We start from the raw sequence: 16891 nt of genomic DNA on the forward strand, positions 1-16891 counted from the left end.
TCTGCCGCGCGCGCCGCCTAGGAAGTTCCTGTAGCAGACGGCGCCCACGCTAAGCCGCGGCGCCGCGCCATTCGGGAGGTGAAAAAATATATGCATACGCGCGGAAATAAAACCTACTGGTGCCTGAGTGTGGCGAAAAACGAAAGAAGGACCCGAACTGCTAAATTTAGTCCTTTAATTTCAAATGAGCGCTCCAAGAAAATAGCTCAAGAGAGCGTAATGATGGCTGGATCGCCTCGATTCCGCGTGTTTGCATTTCGTTCGTTTGCGCTCAATCACCGCGCGAGCCTTGGTGATTGCTTGCGCTTAATCCCGTATGCTCTGTAAAATCTTTTGCATGTAAGTGTGCTGCGTACACATAGCGGTTGCATTGAAGGAAGAAGTCGTGTAAAAATGAAGGCTGACAGTCGCTTGGACCGAAAAACTTTCGACATAACGTCGCTCAAACGTGCGATTGTCAAAGCGCGCAACCCTCACGGCAACTAAACAACATCCTGTGTGCGTGTGTGGAAACGAGTGCGCCAACAGTCTTCTTGCCGCTGAGTGTGTCTGTAGTGTAGCGATTACACGGCGACTGCTGTGTCTTGTGGTTCAATGCGACGAGCCAGTGCAACTGTCGTGACATGAGGAAAAGGCGGTATGGATCGTGTCAGCGTGTCTCCTCGATCGTGTTGGGGCTGCCAGCACGATCTGATCTCGCGGCACACCAATATCAAGCGTAGTGTGTGCGCATGCGTGAATGCGGTTGACTGTTCTCGTGAACCGTGCGACGTCGCCGCGTAAACTCGAATCATGACGCGCATTGTTGTGTTTATCCCTTTTCGCCTCCGTGCACCGCTAAAGCTCCGTAAGAATTAAAGGGACCTTATACGAAACGCACGCGGATCGGCTCAGCTATTACTGCAATGTGTTTTGCTGGCAATCCGTGCATCGCTTGTGGCGTTTTTCTTATGTTCATTTGCAGTTGTGTGTTTTTCATCAGTAAAATGGCATTGCCGATTACTGAAAAATCTTCGAGTGTAAGGGAAACTGGAACGAGCTCGCAGCTGTATGCAATGTACTTTGGTATACTGTATTACGCTTTATTATTTGACAGCCAGTAGCTGTGGCTATGCAGTATTCGTTTTTAAAAATAAAATAATGCAGGCACTTAGCAATATATTTATTCACATATGCCATGTACAAGATACGATTAGGATATTGGAAATTACTTTTTGGACATGTTGTAAAGCGCAGTTCACAACGCGCGCACAAACGCAGGAAATTGTAAAAGTAGAATTCGCTGCTGAATTTTATTTTTTATCGCACGTAACGCAATGCGAATATTTGTCAGCGAGTTGATGCGTTTCTGTCCCACTATTTACTTGCATGCTAGGTCATACTGCACGTGCTAAGTCAACTGGCTCGTAATGCACTAAAATCAATAATCTCCACAAACTTCGGCCGTCAACACTCATGCGCGCGAATGAAATAATACTGCAGCTCTGCACACACAGGTCTATACTTTCTCTCGCACCTTCGTATCGCTCTACGTTACTTTTCTCGCATAGTCGTTCAGTTTTATACCGACGGTTCAGTCTTTCCGTCCATTTCTATGCAACCAGAATTACCTTCTGGTCAGGTTTTGTTTGCTGCGTGGGATGCAAAATACCTTCTCGTCCTCCGTCTGATCTCGGCACCCATTCGCACAGCAACAAGGCGTTTCGGTCCTTCGCATCCTAGGTCATACCGATCTATTCAGCGGCTCACAGCGAACTAAAATAAATAATCTCCACAAACTTCGGCCCTCAACATTCATGCACGTGAGTGAAATACTATCACCGCTCGACACACGCACGTGTATACTTTCTATCGCACCTTTGTATCGTTGTATGTTACTTGCCTCGCATAGTCGCGCTGTTACCGACGCTGCGAAGTCCGTCTGTGCAATTCTGTGTAACCGTACTTTTCGTCTGGTTAGGTTCTGGTTGCCGCGCGCGATTCAAAATAACTTCTTGCCATCCTTCGTCCGGTTTCGGCACCCAACCGCACAGCAACAAGGAATTTCGGACCTCCCGGAACGAAATTATCGCAGCGATGTGCATAGCACAACAGGCTAAACGCGCGCACTTCGCCCGGCGCGCAGGAACTTTCATGGCGGCAAAGGGGCGGAGCAAGGTCACATGTCACGGATCAGCCTATCGCAGGCGTTGTCGGCTGGATCAAAGTCTGGCAGTACTTTTAAATGATTGAGGGACTCTAGGTCGGATGCGCTTGTAGCGCCACCAACGTCTGATCTTTGCTGCGTTATCATTTTTAAAATATGAAGTAATGTATTTGAAGTAAAGCACATAAAACTATTCTTATTAAAATCAGTTAATAGAGAGGTTTAGCGTCTCCGGTATTCGGGTAAACGCAGGCGGAGCGAGAGCCGTAAACGGAGCCGTAAATGGGGCGGAGCCGTAAACGGGAGCGCCTGCATGGTGCAGCCACCTGGTGGCGCAATGCTAAAACAGACAAAAACAGCTAATATTGTTGTAACCAAGCGTATTCTACTTTGCTGCAGGTTTAAATTTTTGGCAGCAAGACGTTTTCATGAGTACCGAAAATTTACACCAGCAGCGAAGTAGAATAGACTTGGTTACAGCAATATCACCTGTTTTTGTCCATTTGAGGTTTGCGCCACTAGGTGGATGCACCATGCAGGCAGGATGCTCCCGTTTACTCCCGCGCCGTAACGCCCCCACACTCCGCCCACCGGTGTTTACCCGAATACCGGACCCGCTATACCTCTCTAATACATAAAAAACGACCTCTGTCAACACTTGGCGAAATATATATAACATTATCTACCCGCTAGCTGCTCGTAAGTTCTCGTAAACCGTGGCAGTCACGTGGGTAGCGTGACCGCTTAGGGGCAGCGATGTTTTCGGCCACCATAAGGACGCAAGTAGAGGTAGCGGTCTGCGCATGCGTTGTACCGTCGCCCCTAGTTCTTGCGTACGCAAGCCGCTTGCGTCCCCTAAACTAAAGCTCTCTATTCTCCCTCGCGCGCGTGCGACCGCTGTTGGCACGCAGCCGAGCATAGACAAAACACGCGGAGTGAGAACTTTTCGCGGTCGAAGTTCTTGCGTAGCTTCCATAGCGTTGACTACTATGCATGGGAAGGAGTAAAGGTACAGAGTCCTTTAGCGAGGGCGCGTGCTCTCCCAGACGTTCAAGCAAACATCGGCTGTTTGGCCAAGGTAGCATCTCTCGCACGTGAACGGTATCTTGTGGGCAATGGCGTTTACTGCACTCAAAGCCGTTGCACGACCAAACGCCAGTGGCTCTGAGCCCGCAAATGTTTTATTAGGCTTTGGAAAGCTTTCTACATCAAGAAAGGAGTGCCGCATTGCGTCAGTACTACTTCTGCTTGTCTATATGGAAGCGAGATGCGATTATTTTATTTATTTTTTTTTTGCTCTCATCAAGCTGTGGCCATGCACTCTTTAGTGAACGTTTCTCGTTGCCTTCTAGGGGCCTAAAGTCATTCTTTATCAGCTCTATGGAGGCTCCATGAGGTATCACACAACTAGGCCAACAACGACTTATCTTCAGATATTTTATTTCAACTTATTTCATTGATTCAGAGGTAACTCTAAAGCCTTTTTTATGATTTGTGCATCGCCCACCCCTGCGTATATCCTCTTCCTTGGAACCATGATAGAGATAACTAAAAAAGAAATGTCATTCTTTTCTCCTTAAAAATGTGATATCGTTTTACAAAATTTGTATTATAATATTTAAGTATCACTTGTATTACAAACATATTTGGAATGGAAAAATTTCAGAGCCATTTCACTCCGTGAAGGTGGGTGGCCACGGAGCTCTAGACGTGGGAATAAATATGTTCATTGAAAATAAGACACATACCACAATGATTTTCCTTTTTCACGATTTTCTGTTCCTTTATTAAACTGCATATTCAGCGCTTTCTTCTTTATTTTAACTTTCTGTTGTTTAGTTTCTTGGATTTATTATTTGGTCACCAAGGTGACTATCAATTTGAGATCGCTAAGATATACGGCCAGTTGCTCTTTGGCGACACTGGAATCGTTCTTGGCCAATGTGAGGTCTATACACGACCGATAGCGCGTCGAGGAGACACACATGTTTGTATAGCACTGAATGCGGAACCTTTCCAAGAGAAACGCCGCGCACCACTTTCAGTCTGGCCGAGAGAAGTCCATGATGAAATCGCTCACAATTACGATGGGAGGGGAGTCGGGGATGGTGATCCAACCAAAAATGCATACGCTTGGCGTTTGCGGCATGACCTGCGTCCGTATTACGTGCCGTCCGCTGTCGTAGTGCATATTCCACTTCTGTTTACGACGGTATTCTGCGTAGGCGCGCTGTTCTGCAGCCCATTAAGAACGGCTTGCTGAGATGCCAGCATGCAAAGTTTTGCCAGCCAGGTGCGACAGTGGCGTCGACTTTTCCTGGAAAGCCGCCGTCACCCTCTAGCCAAACGGCGCCCCTAAGTCTACTGTGTGCGGAGGACAATACGCCGCGTCCGCGACTCTTCTTCGCGGGATTGCCGAGATGAGTTCGACGAACCAGGCTTTGTTACTGAAAACGCCACCACCGACCTGGTCCGCCATGAGCGGGGGGTTCCCGAGGGAACGTATTTGGCGGCACCGTCCCACGCACCTTTCAAGACGTAAGCCCCGAGTTCTGCGAAGACCATCTAAACTGGGGGGGGGGGGGGTAGGACCATGAAGCCTGTGCGGAAGTGTGTGTGTGTGTAAGCCCTCCCGCTAAAAGGCGGCTCGGCTACGATGGCTGCTCGGACGTCGACCTCACCTAGGGATCTAGGGAGGACAGAGTGTTTATAAACAGCTGTTGTACGGATGCTCAGGTACTTTCTCTCGCAGCCATGCTAGACTGATGAACGGCAACGTCCTTATGTCGATACTGTAAATAAACCCATATCCTTGTTCTCGATGAGAAGCAGTCCTTCGATTCAGCAATGTCCTCAGCGTGGATATGTTGGAAGACAGCATGGGCCAGCTACCATCTAATTCATGCCCAACTCCAATCTTGGCAACTGGTTACAAGCGGTGGGATTGACCTCCCATTCCTTACAACTGGCTGACTGCGGTGAGACTGACTTTGCGACGTGGGGCTGCGTCTGCGGTGAGTGCTCGGTTCTTGCTTTGACTCTCTAGGCTTCATTTTGTGGTTGTTCTCTTTAGAACAGTAGGGAAGCTAGATTGTTCATGGTTGGCTAGGTTGTATCTTCCTAGGTAGGTTTAGCGAGCAGGACCAAGGCAGTAAAGCAGGCATCATGGAGTTAAGGACACTGCTGAGAGACGAATCATTGATTGTTTGTGAGGAGCTGGCCTAGATGTAGGCAAGGAAATGCTCAAATCGGAATTAGTGCAGCTAATTTCCGAACAGGCCAGTGAGGGAGAAATTGAAATGGGGTTGGAACTTCTGAAAAAAAAAAGAGAAACGAGACAGAGAGAGAGAGAGGAACGCGAGTTAAGAAAAATGCAACTTGAACTTGAAAGGAAGCGTTTGGAGTTGCCTCAAGAAAGTGAAGGGACTCTGGGACGATCAAGTGAGGCAGAATCTTACCGCGTGGATATACTATTAAAGCCATTTGAGATAGGGACCAACATAGGCTTGTTCCTAAGCAATTTTGAAAGGACTTGCGAAAAGATGAACTTCGGTCCGAGTACATGGCAACAGCGGTTGCTGTCTATGTTCCAGAGTGTGGCGGCGGAAGTAATCGCCAGACTGAGTGCACAGGACGCATATGATTATGCAAAAGTTAAGGCTAGTCTCCTGAAGAAATACCGCCTTTCAGCAGAACTTTTGGGCAAAGGTTTAGGAGCACAGGCAAGAAAGATAGCGAGGGGTATCCGGTTTTTGCATGTAGCATAAAGGCTAACCTAGTCGAGTGGCTGAAACGCGCGGAAGCGTACGAGAGCAGAGACAGGATCATTGAATGCATGTGTCTAGAGCAGTTTTACGAAAGCATTCCACCAGCTGTGAAGCTGTGGGTGCAAGACAGAGTAAATGTAAACACTGTGGAAAGGGCGGGTGAATTAGTGGAAGAGTACGCAACGCGTAGAAAGCTGAACGCCGAGGATGCTAATTGGGACGGTCGAAATGGACCGCGGAAACCATTTCCGTTCAAAAGGGGTTCGCAGACTAGACGACCGGAGCCTGTAGACGTGGAGAAAAAGGCCGCAGAAAAGGCCGAGGAGAAACCTAATGCGAAAGCGTACAAATTAGCAGAAAAGAAAATTCGATTTTTTTTTACCCATCCGCTGCTATAGGTGCCACAAACCGGGACATATCGCTGGGAAGTGTGGAAAGCCTAGCGTAGTTTTTTCCTACGTAGATGAAAAAGACGAGAATATGGAACTTTTAAGCCCATATCTTCACGACCTGCAAGTTAATGTCAAACCATGCCGGGTGCTAAGAGACAGTGCCGCCATGATGGACAATGTCCATCCGTCTTAAGTGACGGTAGATGTGACAGTGCAGTGCAGTGCAGATCTTACGTGACAGAGCAAACCGTTCTGCAGTGATGCTACAGTAATACATTATCAGAGCTTGTTTTGTTCGGATAAGCGATCAGTGCTTTACTACCCAGCTGGGAGAGATGTAGACTGTACAAAGACAAAGAACAAGTACACTGCAAAACAAGAACAAGGCAATGCAAAAGGAAGGCAGTGGAAGAAGATATGAACAGAGAACGCAGCCTAAAACAGGTGGTAGCCCCTTACCCTCTAATATAACGAACGTGGACGTCGCAAAGGGCATGAAACAAAGTTACCAAGCCCGCAAACAAGGTTACCAAACCGGGCGTTCAATGGCCACCGACTAGTGGGCGCGGTCCTGCTCGTTGAGACGACTAACAAGGCAGATAGGATTACGCTCATTCAAGTATGTGGTTCGACTGGATTTCCCCGTGCTCGAAACTGGCACTCTGAATGCTCCAGCGGGTCGCGCGAACTTTTTCGGCGCCCGCTAACAGGCTAAAAAGAAGCATGATCGTGACGCATGGTCATGAGATGTGCTTCACGTACTTCCATGCACGCTGAGTGCCTGCTCACTTCTTTTACTTCGTTATCATTTTTAGGGTACTTCTAGCATATTCCGGATGCTGTGCATCTATTTATGTATGTTTTTGTTTATTTATGTATGTGTTTATGTGTGCTCGTACGTTGCTGTCTCACCGCTTTCCAACCAACCTGGATCAATGCCTAGTCAGTGGTCAAATGTGTAGCGCGTCGCGCTGCTGTGCCAAGACAACAGGGTTCGAAACCAACCATCGGACTGAATTTGGTCGCTGAGTATTGGCAACGTAACAAATTGGCCGCTCTTCAGCAAACCTCTTCCACACCGGCATCGGATACTATAGACACGGAACTGGGTAGACACCACTGTTTGAAGAAATTCTGTGACGCTGATTGGAGTTCTCGGTATGTGCAACTGCGTCTGTGCGGGTCTTCAATTAACGTCTCTGATTCTAACCTCGGTGCGATCAGGTGTGTGCCGCTCTTCAACGAACGCATTCGACGCGAATTTGGGTAACTAGGTATGGGTCACTGGAAATGTACCACCCGCCAATGACCAAAAAGATATAAATTTCTCTGATGTCACAAGGATTCTTCAAGGACAACCCTACACCTTAGGAGGCTGCGCCACAAGTGCATTGGGATTACGCCACTGTTCAATGAACGTGTGTTGGCTCCATTGGACAGATGAAGACGAAGTCTCTCTAGCAGCAGCAATGAAGCAGAATGGCTTTTATACCCCCAAGGGTTCATGTTCTGTTAGTCTCGTATATAGAAAGGCGATCTGGAATCACTCGACAAAACGCGCCCAACGAAGAAACCGTGAGCGCCTCATCATCTCGACCGACTCGTAAAGTGACCAGCTTCCTCCTCTCTCGACGCGACACAAGTCTAGCTCGTGAAAGCTAAATGACTGGTTCGCCCACACTAGATCACCTCTCAACAGGCTCGCTTTACCCACATCCACTCCTCCCTCAAAAAAGACTTCGCACTGGAAATTTACGATGTCCTTTCCAATCCACTCACGGCAAACAAGCAAAACACTCTCAAGGCGATTCCCTTCGAGCACACCATACTGTTCGAACGTAAGCGTCTGCAACAGGTTATCTTCGACGAGCAACTCGGTGACCGTCGACCTAAACACCTCCGTAACGTGCAGGCTTTGTTGAATATCGAGCAGCAGCTTTCGATCAGAAGCTCACGTGGGAGCTTTTCTTTCCGGGTCTAGCTGCGTCCGTGCAAATTGGCCTGGCCACGGCGTCAGGCCTCTTCCTGCCGGCTTTTGCTGCTCACGCTGACAAAATCATGGAAGCTGCTGGACCATCTGCTGCCACAGCAGTTGTTGCACAGGTGCGCATTCTTAATATTTCTGTTGTTTCGCCGCGCGGTCCATCTCAGTCCGACGACTCACCTAATGAGATCATGTCACTGCGCCAAGACGTCCGCAGCCACCGAGAACTTTTTGCTTCTCAACTTTTTTCAATTTTTATTTACCTATTCAATTCAATTCAAGTTTATTTGCATCTATACATGTACAGATGACAGGAGTACAGACAAAAAGCCAAATAAATTCGGCTTGACGGGGTCCGTACCCCCTACACAAATGGCACTGTGCAAAATAAAGAGAACACAAACATACATTAATGGATAAACGAGAGAAAAAAAAATTGAACATTAGTGAACATTGTGTAACAGAAATGCATACGGGTAGAAAAATCAACAATAGAATGCTGCAAGAAATTGTATTACAGAAAGCGAATAGTATGAAATGACACAAATAATACAACCTTGAAATTCACATCTATAAATAATAAGTTATTGACAAGCAGAGAAAATTGGTTAAGCATTCATGGCGTCAGTGTATGCCAGAGCAAAAAAAAAGAAAAAAAGGAATACACAATGAGCCTTTTAAAAGGAGAGATAGGTGTCTATTGAGTTTCCAATGAGTTTAACAAAGATGGCAGTGTGTGGCGTAACATTTGTTGAGCGTAGTTAGTGCGCGCTTTAGGAACGTACCATGTTTCTCTGTGACGTGTTTGTAAATGTTAGAATTCATTGTCAATAGAGACAAATGCTCGAGAAATGTCATGTTCTGTTTTTTCGCAGTAGTGAAACGCTTGAGTAAAATACTACGATATGTGGAGGTGACGGGTCGTAAATTAAGGGCACTGAAAAGGGGCTGCGTATGAGCGTCATATGAAGAATTGGCGATAGCGCGCACTGCTTTCTTCTGCAATAGAATAAGTTTTGTGATGTTAGACATCGTGGTGTTTCCCCAGACTGAATGACAGTAATTAGGATAGGGCAGGAAGAGAGAGTTATAAAGCAATTTTTTGACGCTCAAGGGACGAAAAAATCGAAGTTTCGTTAGTATTCCCACAACACGAGCGATTTTGTTAGCAACTGAGTCTGCATAAAGATTCCAAAGTAAGTTTTCTTGAAATACGACCCCGAGGCATTTAACAGATGGCACAATGTTGATAATCGAGGAACCCATTAGCAAACCATAACAATGTTGATCGCGATTCATGCTCTGCATCTTCCATGCGATTCTACACTTGCTACACCATCTGTCGAACTCGTTTCCAGTTCTCCAACCGCTCAGTCAGCGCTCAACGCAGCACTCGCTTTTTCCACGGCCCTCGCATGCCCGTGTACCAGGCCGGAAACCGACGACCATGACCACCAAAAGTAACGAGTCTCGACACTCCAGGTCGCCACTTTTACGGCACCGACACCACCAGTTAAGCCAAAGTTTTTGTTGATACTGGTGTCGAGGTCAGTGTCCGGCCCGAAAATTCTGTCGACCGCGCCCTTTGCCCCATCTGTCATTTTCAAGTGGTGAATTCTGCGAGCATTGCTGTGTACTGACACAGATCGCTGCTTGTAAGCCTCGGCCGGCGCCACCCATCGTTGCATTGGATTTTCCCGATCTCTACGTCTGCCACGCTATACTCTCAGCAGAATACTTTACTACTTCTCTCTTATGCTTGTCATGGCCCCAAACAATATCTTTGACTGCAGCACGTGTCTCTGAGTCACGGCTACTTGTCGCCTATACCCGTTTGCTTTTACTCTTCGTGTGCCAGTTCCGGCTTTATGCGGGGATTTGCTACAGGAATGCGTGTCTATTTCTGCTGTACCATACTGGGCTAAGCCTGTGAAGCATGACGTCGTTCATCGTGTGGTCACCAATGACCAGCCGATGCTTGCCATGTCGCGCTGTCTCACTCCTGAAGAGCTCCGTAATGCCCGTCAGGAGTTCGAGCACATCGTTGAGATCAAAATTGCGCGGCCATCACCAAACATCTGGATGGAATCCGTGCACATGGTTCGAAAAAGAAGTGCCAACAGGTGGCCCTGTGAGGATTACCGTGCCCTAAATTTGCGAACTGTTCCAGACGGCAAACCCCTGCCCAACATATACGCCTTCACAGTGCGCTTTTTGTATGCATGCTATTCTCAATGCTCGACCTCGAGAAGGCATACACTGAAATTCTCCTGCTAGAGAAGACGTTCCTAGGACAACTATTGGGTAAACCTATTCGGGCTGCCCAAATTCGCTCAGATGCTCTTCGTCTTTAGAAACTCCGAAAAAAAAAATGTCGACGCTTCACGGATGTCATCCTTCGAGACCTGCTGTTCGTGTTTGCCTATGTGGGCGATATCCCGGTAGCCAGTGCGCTGCCTTCCAAACACCTTCACCACTGCACGCAATTCTTGTTCGAGTGTCGCACATTGAATGGTCTGATAATCAACGTACCAAAACGAGCATTCGGCATTCTATCCTTGGTGTTTTTGAAGGGTTTGTTTCTCTTCAGCCACAGTACACTGGAGCCCATCGTGTCTTAAGTCGCAAGACGTCCCCAAACTCTCTCAATGATCCCGTAAATGTTCCGTACATTGACTGCCTCAAGCCGGCCTTTGTTGAAAGCCTTCTACCTACATCTTTCTGCAACACTTTTTTTGCCTCGTTCACCTTCAAGCACTTCATGCCGACACTCAACTTCTCGTCGCACTGTGCAGCGGCACGACTTCGTCTCTAAAGGATAAAATGTCACCTCCTCCCTTGAATGGCACCTTTGGAAAGAAGAATGTCTCTCGATCTCTCGAGTAACAGCAGCAATGAAGCAGATTGGCTTTTACCATGACAATGTTTCGAGTTATAGGAGCCTGGTTTCTAGAAACGCCTTTTACGCCAACGCTTTACCGAGTGGCGTCATGCATGTAATATGTGTGTTGCCGTTCTACAATGAACCTCTTGTCAACTTGGGTCACTCAGTATGTGCCGCAGTGAATGCGGCAAGCGAGGAAACGCTCCTAAGCTTTCGAAATCACCGGCGCGCCATGTTTCGATTCTTGGAGGCCATACGCACATTTCTTGGCACTGCCACTAGATGGCGCAGCGTGTCCAGAAAGAAGTACAAGACAGGACCCCGGTTGCCGCATGACGTGCTTATCAACGTTCGCACACACCGGTGTGCTGTGCATTTCGGAGGCCATGCACACACTTAGCGGCGGCGGCGCTAGATTGCACAGAGTATTCTTAAGGCAGTGTGGAAGTCCCGCTGCAGTGCACACCTCATAGATAACTTATTTTGGTGGTGGCAAAACGTTGTATCGCTATATTGACTTAATGCTAAATTGACTCAATGCGATAATTATCGTGAGATGGGTTCTATCGATTTTTTTACACCTCAGCGTCGTTCGGCCTGTTCCAGGAGAGTCTTCATGAAGATGTAATACCCATGCATAGTTCATAGCTTGTAAACACCAGTCCGCTTGCTTTAGGTTTGAGGTCACTGACCCTCTGTCGCTCTGAGAAGAATGAGAACTTGTTCAGAGCGAGCTGCAATCAACCACCTATCACTGACGGTGAAGAAAGGACACTAACTCGTCTGGTTAAGATACGCAAACACTACGAAGCAAATGAAATTCCCTACAACTCACCTGTCATGAAACCATTTTGCTTAAAACATATTTTTTAATATCCCCAAGTGGGCGTAGGCCCCTTGGAGATGACCTCCTGTTTTTTTTTTTGAGTGGTTAGGCGAGTAAGGTTTAAAAGAAGTCGCGCACTTATGGATAAATTCAGCCTGTTAAACTTCATTGGTTTCATAAAAATCGATGTGTTATACGAAAACTATTACCTATGTGCCGTTAAGCTGCCCATCGCATTTTGTTCTTTTTCCCTTTTTGTACTTCATGTTGAAACGAATAAGCTTAACTACGCTCTTATTTGTCCTGAACGATGATTACGTCCCGCGCTCGCCATGTGTGGGTCCTTATTTTGGCTGCGGAGCTTCCGTCATATCATCTTCATTCTTGTTGCGCAATCATTTTACTATTAATCGTGCTGTTGTCGTAGTCTTCATCCGAGCCCCCCTTTTTTATATTGAGCTATCGATTATATGGACGCTCTAGTCGAAACTCCACCATCCCCATGTTATTCTGTATAGAGCCCTACAGTGGTAACTTCGCTGCCGCGCGCCGTGTGTTGTAGTTGCGAGCAACGAATCACCTACGAGGGGAAGCCTAGGATGATGGTGGCCTGGTGCAGCGCTCTCTTTTCGAACTCGCAAGGTAGGAAAGCGGGGAGGGTGCGCTCTGTCTACTCATGCGCGCAAGGAGGTGAGCGGGGAGATGTGCGCGTGCTATAAAAGGGGAAGGGGGCAGTTTAGTGGACATCTTTTTTGCTGCAGCTACATGGATTAACGTGGTCACGCGCGTCGTACGTTGGGGGTAATCTGCGGCAGGTTCGAAAGCAAGCCTAGCTGAGATAGCTGCTAGGGGCGTTCTCGCGCTCCTAGCTCGTGTTGAAGGGAGAGGCAGTAGGAGAGGGAATTCGTGGGCCGACGCTGCTACTTTTCATCACGGCAACTTTCTGACAGCGACTGCCCGAAGTCACCGTGTGAGATGTGTTCATGTTTCATTTTACGCCAGCCGTGGTGGTGCTTGTTAATTTAGTTAGTAAGAAGACGTTTACAGCAGTTTACGCAGCTAATAAAGTGACTAACCTCGAAGAGCTGTCAATACTTTGCTATCACAATCAATACTTCGCCTTTCGAATGAAACTGTGACGTCTTTATTCACATGATATTTTTTATTGATATCGTGATAATAACGAGCTGGCGCATGAATACGGCGCCGTCTACTTCTTGTCACGAACGTGTAAGCATTTTACCCATATATTGTTGCAAACACTGATACATAACTCTAATATTTCAAATGTATACGCAAAACAAGCTGTACTTGTATGGCATTCGCATAAAACGGAGTCCGCTTATACAACATACATATGTACTAACATGTGTGAAACATGCACTTTCCCTGTTCTCTTGTCACTGTCGTTACTGTTGTTATCTCAGTGATTTTTTTGGTGGACTAGTACAGGGTCCTTTCTGGTAGCTCTTAAGACCTTGACTTCAGTTGTACTTTGCGATTTTTCTAGAATCCAGTGAACGATCTGTAAATTTAATGAGGGAATAAACGAGCAACAGGAGTGCTAAACCATTTTCTTGTTTTATTCGATCGATGCGACAGTGCATAAATGTGAAAAAATAAATTTCAAGAAGCTTTTAGACATTAACTTTATTATTTTTTTTTCTGACGGAAGGCTACTAATTTTGATGGTCACAGCTTTGATAGGCACTTAGTCCGAGGGCTGCGCGGTATTGAGATCCTGGAATTTTCTCTTCATGAATTTTGTAAGATGTGGCAGGCTCTCTGACATCCAAGAAAAAAAAAAGAATTCCGAGTAAAAATTGTCACATTTTTTTATGCCCACGTGAGAAATTCCCGCTGATAAGAAAAGCAGGTGAACTAAGGTTTTTGTCAGTATTAGAAGGACTTCAACCGCCATAAACAGTCAGGACGTAGAAAACCAGAGAAACCGTTGCCGCGCCCGGCCACCTTACCCCCATCTGCCCTTTAGAAGAACCCTAGCTATATATACTGTGCCGAGGACAGTGTACGCCACCTTGAAAAAGACAAGTCCACTTGGCTCCCGCTTTCACCTTGTTCTCGTGTTGGTAAATACGTAGAAAAAGAACGCAGATGACACACCACACCGAGCACGCGTGGTGTCTGTTCCTTTTCTACATCCTGTATGTTCAGAGCGCCCTAAGTTTCTGTAATAATAAATTGTCAACTAGCCCACCTTTCCATCCTATTGCAGTGGTTTCCGTGCTCTTTCATCACTGCCGCTTTATTTGCTTATTCTAAATCATTGTATAAATTTGCACAGAAGGTAGCGTGTATTCAACTTATAGTTCGTGAAATTCGAGGCTTTTCAGGAGCAAAGAAATGTCGAACTATGGCAATAAAAGATTCAAATGTGTGTTGAAGAGAAAGTATTATCGATTGCACATGCCCAATTCATAGGTAAGAAGAAGCACGGTTTGCAAAGCGCAAGAAGCAAAAAAAAAAGGGGGCAATAAGGCACGAAAGCTGCAGAACGAAATACGTTCGTTGTTGAAGAGGCGAAGCTTCGGCGAGATCACTCCTTATGACGCACCACGTCCTCCACCTAAAAGCCACGCCCACCTCGAGCAAGCATCCATACTGCCGGAATGGCGAAGGTGGCAAAGAGAAATAAATGGGAGCGTAGGCAGGGGAGCGAGAGCCAAGCCGCCCACATCGGTGGGGATCTTGTCTGCCTTTTTTGTCTCTCTCTTTAGGATTCAATCCCAAGAAGCAATGCGCGCCTGACGCTAAGTTGTTGTTATCTTCACAGAGAAAGGTATATTTCGCCTGTGGGACGTGGTTTCCAGGTTGCCGAAGATGTGCAAACCGCAATATGCCCTGTAGCAAAGTGGGTGGTTTGTCGCCGAATACCCGCGAAGAAAAATTTCCGCATCGGGCGTTTAATTACCCATTCACGGTTGACGGGTCGTTCTTGTTTCCTGGTTTCTTTCAAGTTATGTGTCTTGATAAGAGCCACCTTGTGCATCGAGTTCACTATATTTCGGCCGACTTTGGTACAGATTGCACAAGTACGCGTAAAGCAAATCTTTATCGGCAATGCAGATCCGAAACCTATAGGCAGTGCAGGTAGGCTACCCTACTCTGCGGAACAGATAAAGGGCATAGTTTCTTGCTTGCACACAGTTACACATTTTTTCAGTACTTTCATTACTTTTAACGGAAGCACCGCTCCTCATTTCAATGTTCCTGCTGTCTTTTTCAAAATTAAAAGAGAAATCAAGCTTGCAGATCGCTGGCTCTTAACAGCGAAATAGAAGTAAGGGCAATAGCTTAGACGAACCCAGGTTTAATCAGGTAAATTTGTCTAATATGCACATATTGACCGCTCTTGTCGTTTAGGATGTGTCGGCAGGTTACTTTATCTAAAGAATCCTTGGTTACTATGATTCTCTTTGACAAGTGTTTTGGGTTTAATTAGGAAGCAATAAATCGTACTGCTTGCTCTCACGAAAGGTACACAGAATTTATGCCATAAGGGATGCAATGTTATGCGAGGTATTACCTAATGATGGCACGTCGCAGACAACACATGCTGAAAACCCTGGGGATTCTGTGACTTCACACCCCTCCCCACGAAGGGGTCTACGTGTGAGTGATCCTCATGCTAGCATCGCCTCCAGGATCGTGGCCAAAATGTTATAGTTGCTCCTAGGGAGACCATATGCACCCATCTCAATACACTGGGCATAAAACTGCAAGCAGTTGTCCATGCAATGTATTACGACAACCAACAACACCAGCAAAGTTGTACTTATAGCTAGTCACATCCAAGACTGACATTTTTCAACTCTATGGAGGTATTTCCACTGGTCAAGCTTGAGACATTACACAAATGCAAAGCGAAAATTCTAAATTTATAGTGCACTCAAAACGTCCTTACCCCATGGACATCATGATACACGGAAAGTCTAGTTCCGAAATTGCTAGCGGATCTGAAATTATTTGGGCGCCAGATATTACCATGTGCACATATCCTTTAAACCATTGCGAAGACACATTTAAACAGCCAAGGCTTAATGACTGTGAAATCTCTTCGCCACATTCCCCAGTTTCCTGCGACCATGCCGTGCTTATCCGGCAGGATTGAAACTGGCATCTTTTAACCCCTGACAGGAGCCCAACACATCTATTTATCTCCCATTGAGCTTTCGAACTGCCCTCACTGGGAGGCCATACCTCTGTTGATCGTACCTTTTTTGAGAATGTCCTGCTATCCAGCTCGATGCTCAAAGAACTATCGCAACCACAGCGGCACGGCTCATTCGGCCTGGCTTAGCTGACCTAAGCGATGTCTGCAGAAGACCAAAAAATTTTGCGGCACACAATCAGTGAGCGCTGGATATGTTCAAGGAAAATGTCATGGAGTATGGGTGCTGAGCTGATAGCGATATATGTTTTTTTAATGTAAAGTCACCACTCTCTCCCGTTTATAAGAGAACTGCTTTGCGACGCGACGCACATGTGAAGCGTCTGAAAGCGATAGCTTGCACGATCGAAGGAATGTTATTCTTATTTTGTCGGAACTTGGATGTGTGTCGCAGTGTGTGTCGCCTAACAGGTGAAGGATTGGGCTGCTGCGCTTGGGAATCTGGTGCAAATGCCCCCATCGAACCTGTAACCTATTTTTTTGTTTGCCTTTTTTCTTTCTTTTCGCGACAACTAGTTCGGATACCGGACGTACAATAAAACTAATTACATGACTATATAAATGCCTCAACAAAAATTTGCAGCTTCACCATCTTGCATAGCCTTTCGGTGCTTGCAACTTGATGCTCCTGCTCTGTGCGCGAGACGCATGAAATACTGGCACTAGCACGTCGCCCGTACTTGCCGCACGTACGACAAGC

Source organism: Dermacentor albipictus, unplaced genomic scaffold (genome assembly GCF_038994185.2).
Source record: "Dermacentor albipictus isolate Rhodes 1998 colony unplaced genomic scaffold, USDA_Dalb.pri_finalv2 scaffold_16, whole genome shotgun sequence".
NCBI classification, from domain to species: domain Eukaryota; kingdom Metazoa; phylum Arthropoda; class Arachnida; order Ixodida; family Ixodidae; genus Dermacentor; species Dermacentor albipictus.